The sequence below is a fragment of the Neltuma alba genome, unplaced genomic scaffold (genome assembly GCF_004799145.2).
Source record: "Neltuma alba isolate B1F8T4 unplaced genomic scaffold, ASM479914v2 tig00010142_pilon, whole genome shotgun sequence".
Classification (NCBI taxonomy): Eukaryota; Viridiplantae; Streptophyta; class Magnoliopsida; order Fabales; family Fabaceae; genus Neltuma; species Neltuma alba.
In genome coordinates, this window is record NW_021635089.1 from 96,467 (window position 1) to 102,706 (window position 6,240).

At 36.2% G+C, this 6,240-nt stretch overlaps 1 pseudogene; it reads left to right on the forward strand.

Annotated features, from left to right (window-relative positions):
* Positions 1-736: 736 nt before the first annotated feature.
* LOC114754447 (uncharacterized acetyltransferase At3g50280-like) lies at positions 737-2,294 on the forward strand (annotated as a pseudogene).
* Positions 2,295-6,240: the final 3,946 nt, after the last annotated feature.

Sequence of the window (6,240 nt, forward strand, 5' to 3'; positions counted from 1 at the left end):
CGACTGATTTTGGTTGAACTTATCTTCATCAAATCAAGAGTTTTTGTTTTTTTAATCAAATCCTCCTTATATTTTTACCAGTTTTTAATTAGGTACTTATATTTATTTTTTTTATCAAGTCCTTATAAATTCACTTTATTTTTAATTAAGTTCCTAAATTTTTTATTCTTTATTTTATAAATTTAATAGTATTATTCTATAAATATAAATATTATATATTATTTACTATTATTTTATAGACAATAATGTTATAAAAATAATGAATTACTATAATAATTTTATTTTTTGCCAGCAAAAAAATAATTGTTCTCAAATATTTTCTCAAATTAATTAATTATATTATTATTTTTATCATATAATTATTAATTTAATTTCATTATTAATATTTTATATTTCAGTCTTAATCTATTTAATTAAGTTTACATTTAATTAATAAATAAAAATTAAAACTACATGAACTTGATTAAAAATTTAGTGAAATTATAAGGACCTGATAAAAAAAAATAAATGTAAAGACCTAATTAAAACCAGATAAAAGTATAAAAACCTAATAAAAAGAAAAAAAAATTAACCCTTAAATCAATAAATAATTTTTTTAAAAAAAATCAATAAATAATGCAGCTGGTTAAAAAAAAAAAATTTTAAATAAGAAAATATTATCAAAATACGCCGGACTTAACAGGTCCCTCTAGCTGGTCCGGCTCTGATTGCATCTATCTCAGCGATACCAATAGCCATGGCCGAAATCCAAGTAGTCTCCACAACCTTGGTGCAAGCTCGAAGCCACCCTGGCTGCCTCATTTCAAAAATGGACTTAACTCCATGGGATCTCCAACTTCTTCAAATCGAAACCATTCAAAAAGGACTTCTCTTTCACAACCCTAAAGCCAACAAAGACACTTGTATCCAACACCTAAAAGACTCACTTTCTTCTACTCTAGACTTGCTCTTTCCCCTTGCTGGACGTTTCGCCTTCTCTGAACACGACCATAATACAATCTCTGCCTCTATTTCTTGTAACAACGAAGGTGCTTTATTTGTCCATGCCATAGCTAAGAGCATTTCTCTTTCAGATATTCTCGAACCCATTTATGTTCCTCGTTTCGTTCACTCGTTTTTTCCACTGAACGGAGTCAAAAATCATGAAGGTAATTCGAAGCCATTGTTAGCTGTGCAAGTTACGGAGCTAGTAGACGGCGTCTTCATCGGTTGTTCAATCAACCATTCTGTTGTGGACGGCAGATCGTTTTGGCATTTCTTCAATTCTTGGGCTGAAATCTCTCGAGGTTTGGACAACGTATCCAAGCTTCCTGTTCTTGAACGCTGGTTTCCGGATGGGATTGGGCGTCCCATTCGCTTTCCTTTTACTGAGGAAGATCAAAACTCTGATGGGTTGATTCTGCCGTCGCCGCCGCCAGAGAGAGTTTTTCACTTTGCAAAAGAAAAGATCGCTCATCTGAAAGCAAAAGCAAACGCGGAGGTTAACACCAACAAAATATCATCTCTACAAGCACTTCTAACTCATGTTTGGCGATCTATCATTCGAAACCAAGGTCTCGATGCGAATGAGGAAGTCAATTTTGTGTTGCTAATAGGTGCTAGACCAAGAATATTGGATCCACCATTATCGCAAAGTTATTTTGGAAATGCTGTGCATATCGGTAAAATGACCAAGAAAGCAGGGGAATTGCTTGAGGAAGGGCATGGGGATACAGCTTTCTCAAAGAGAAATTGTTCATTCCCAAAGCTGTATCCCCATGTGTAAGGGTTTCTATGAGTCTTGGGTGAAAAACCCAGAGCTGTTTAGATTAAGTGGGATGAAAAGTAATACAATTGGCACAAGCAGTTCTCCGAGGTTCGACATTTACGGAAATGACTTTGGCTGGGGCAAGCCGGTGGCAGTTCGGAGTGGTTCTGCAAATAAAGCTAACGGAAAGCTTACTGTTTTTGCTGGAGCAGAAGAAGGTAGTATTGACATTGAACTTTGCTTCCGTTTTGAGATCTTAGAAGCTTTGGCAAATGACCCTAAGTTCATGGATTTTGCTTCGAACTAGTATGTGTCTTCAAGGCTAAGACCTCTAATAAGTTCAGTTTGAGGCTATTTGCAAGTCGGAAGACGAAATAATAATAATCTTGTGTGAGGAAGGGCTTGAGGTTTCTGTGTGTAGTGTGAGACCAATTGATTCTTTCCCATCGATTGATACTTGCACTATTTTCAGCAAAGTTGTGAGTAAGGCATTAATCTTGATCTCCTAGTGAGGAAGTATTTTCTAAGAGCAATACAACACCTTAAAATATTTCATGGTTTATTTAGTATTTTCAAGTATCTTTAAGTATGTTTTTTAGGTACACTGAACATCTTAAAATTAATACTTACAAAAAATACTTTAAAGCACATGATGCATATTCATTTACTATTACTTATGATTATGATTGCGATCCTAAATGAAGTCTTAATAAACTTTTTGAGGGCTAGAGTTCTCTAGTTTGATCATGTAAAAAATTGCTTTAAGGAGATAATTGCTCTTTAAAAAAATTAATGTTTTAATAAAATTTTTTACCATGAGATATTTTAAGGTGCTGAGTCCATTTAAAAAGAATTTTAAAATGCTCAATAAATTACAAAATATTTTAAGGTGTTAGATATAATTTTAATAAAAAGGAAAATTGTAGAAAAGGACCGTCGAAATAGAAAAATTGTAAATAGGGACTCGGTATAATATTAGTATGGGTTTTGATAATAATAGTATGGGTTTTGACAATAATTTTTATAAATATGTCCTTATATGTAATTTTTCAACTTTAGTGGGTTTTTTTTTGTGATTTTTCCAAAAAAACAATTAACATTTTTTTTTTGAATAATAACTGGATACTATTACCTTAAAAGTAAAACATTACAAGCAAAGTAACAAAGACTAAGCAGGAAAAAAAAACTTTCCTTATCATCCGTTGCCTATTGGAAAAATAGGAGGAGGGTGATTAAGGATACAAAAGATGATGTCGCTATTATGGGCTGATTTAGCTAAGTAATCAGCATAAGAATTATCTTCTCTGTAAACATGTTGAAAGAGGACTTGCCAATCTCTATTCAAAAGAAGTCTTGTGTCTTTAATGATGTTCTTAAAAGGGTGAGAATCATGACAACCTTTTGAAATCAGGTTAATAGCCTCTAAGTAGTAAGAGTAGAGAACTATTTTCCGGTGGCCTTTGTTCCAATATAAAGTAAGGCCATGAAAAACTCCCATAACTTCAGCTATGGTAGGAGGAACATTGATCAATTTACAGCTATACCCGCATATCCATTGGTCATCACCTCTTCTAATGATTCCGCCATATTTGCTTCTACCATCTTCTAGTATCAAACCATCCACCTCGAGTTTTATTGAGTCACCTTTAGTGTTGGCACCCAACTCCCCTTATCGGGGTTTAAAATGATAAAAACCATGGTTGTCTCTAAGATCTTGATCCAAGCAAGCTTTAAAGAAGCTATCATTTGCCTTTCTGTTATCATCTCTGTTTGGGGTATTGAAGACCTTATTGCATCTGTCTACCCAAATATCCCAGCAGATGTACCCAAAGAGTGTTGGCCAAGGGATCTTTTTTGTGTACTCCAACCCTGCTTCATTTGTAAGATTCCATTTTATCGTCAGCTCCGTGATGTGAGGAGAAAGCATACCACATAGAAGGTTTGATCACTGACTTCCATCTGTCCTGAGCATTTAAACAATCTTGAAGTAAATGCATTGAGTCTTCATCCTAGTTACACTGAAAAGGACAGTTCGCATCAACTGCTAGTCCTTTGTTTCTTTTGAGTTGGGCTGTATGAGCCTTGTCATGAGTAAAAAGCCAATTGAAAGTTTTGATCTTTTTTGGTATCTTCCACCTCTATATAAGCTTCCACACACTATCAGTAGGCTGGTGAGTACCTGCAGAAAGAGAATTATATGCAGTTTTAATAGAAAAACAACCGTCAGTGGCATGTTTCCAATAGAATTTATCCTGTCCTCTCTCCTCACTCGGTGGGTGTGCAGGGGTGATCTGGTCAGTTATAAGTAGATAAAGCCATTGTTCCAACTTTTCCTTATCCCAATCACCTTCACCATCTATATAATTTGTCACACATTCATTTGCATCGATCACCTCCTCCAATTCAGGTAAAATATCCAGTATCAGTGTGTTTAATTTAGACCAGTTCTTTGACCAAAAAAGAGTAGACAAACCATTCCTAATCTTTTTACCCAATCCTTTTTTGAAGGCCGGCCAAACCTCACAAATACTTCTCCAGGTAAGTGAAGAATTTCATGGTTTATTCACCTTAGGTGTAAAACCCTTATCCTCAAAACATTATAAACTCGTCGTAAAATCACTACTATGGTAGAAAAGGAAAGCTGTTACAACAAACTACCATAGTAGAAAGAAATTTGCAAAATTTTTGAGATTTACATTTAAACTCGATTCAGATTCAAACTCCGTTGCATGCAACTAAAGATCATTCATTAACATCCACTGGGCCTCTGAGCCTCCGGCCCGGGTAATGAAAGACATCAATATCAGCCCATCCAAGAGGTTTCCAACAAAATAAATCAGAGTTTCATAAGACACTAGAAATGGCCTCCGGCCAACCAAAATAAGGAGATAACATTCCCTCAAGTTTGCAATAAGGCCGGGCAATCAGAATATTTCAAAAGGGATCCTAAATGTGGCAATATATACTAGCCATACATATACAAGGGCTAGAGGCCTAAAGCTAACCAAGTTCAAGCCTCTGCGTCTCTTCCTGATGGCACACGCCTAGAATCTTCACCTGAAAACATTGTAAACCACGGGATGAGACAACGTCCCAGTAACCAACCTTTCCAATTCAAGGTACTACTAAATAGGTGCTCGTGAGGTGTCAAGTGGGGCAGTTCACAAGTAATATTATAAATAATAGCCACAACAAGTCATGCAAGTGCAATGATGCAATCCCATCAACCATATCCCTCACTTTGGGGGATTTTCAAGAGCCAAAAGGCCTATCCCTCACTATGGGGGACGTAAAGAGCCAACCATCATGCATTAATGGAGACCTTACCACGTGGTAGTAACAATCAAAACTCTCACCAATTCCCAATTCATGCATCATGCTCAAACCGTAATCAAAGAGTAAATGATCATTTCACAATTAACTTCTTTCAGTGGCCTATCTTTCACCAGTTCCAGATTCAATCAATATCAATTTAAACCCCACAAGACAGTTTTCCTTTTCAATATACAACATACACTTTGAACACAGTTGTTACTCGGAGCACAAAACATAAATCCACTCACAATACCACAAAAGCATGTACAAAGGATTGGAAAGTGGTTACCTCTCACCTGAGCAAGGAATAACAAACCGACAATACAGCCCCGTTGATTGAACCCAATTATTCTATGTTCTTTCATATCATTTTAAGGGTATTTATCATAGATTTTGGCTCCTTTTGATGATAATTGTGTTTAATTTAGATTAAGAGTCCTTGCTTTGAGTTAGTGTCTTTTTGAGGTTAAAATTGTTAAAATTGGTTATTAATTGTATTCAGTTGATTTCTAGGACAATTGATGCTTCAAATTGTTGCTTTTTATTGTAGGATACTTGAGAATTGAAGCCAAGATCAAAGACCAAAGGATGACACAACACAAGATCAGAGTATCAGCACTAACACAGTTCGCCGAAGGCGCCAAATTGAAATCTCACCAGTAATCTCTGGGCAGAGTTCGTCGCGACCAACTTACAGCTTCGCCGCAATGCAAATCACAAGATTAGGCGAAGTTCCTCTCGGGCATGCTTTGCCGCGGCGAACTCTTCGTATCAGCAATGCCAGACCCGAATCAGAACGCAAAAATGGAGCCTCTAATCATAAGATCCGACCCATTCCACCCTTTTACATGTTGAGAAACTCTATTTTCAAGAGAACACTCCAATCTATCATCTCCAACACCTCTATTCTCTCATCTTCTTGCCTCTCCACCTCCATCTTCTTCCCTATCCATTTCTTCATCTTTCCTTCACTCCATCTCATTTCCTTCCACTCCCAGCTACCATGGCCAATGGATTCACTTCAGTTGGAGCTTTTCTTGAAGCTATGGAGGGCTAGGGTTTATCAACTCTTGAAGATGGTGGAGTAGCATGAGTTTCCAAGCTTCAAAGGGGAGTTTAGTTTCAGTTTTCAATTTTTGGCTATGATTTATGGCTTTCTAGGTCTAGGAGTTGTAAAT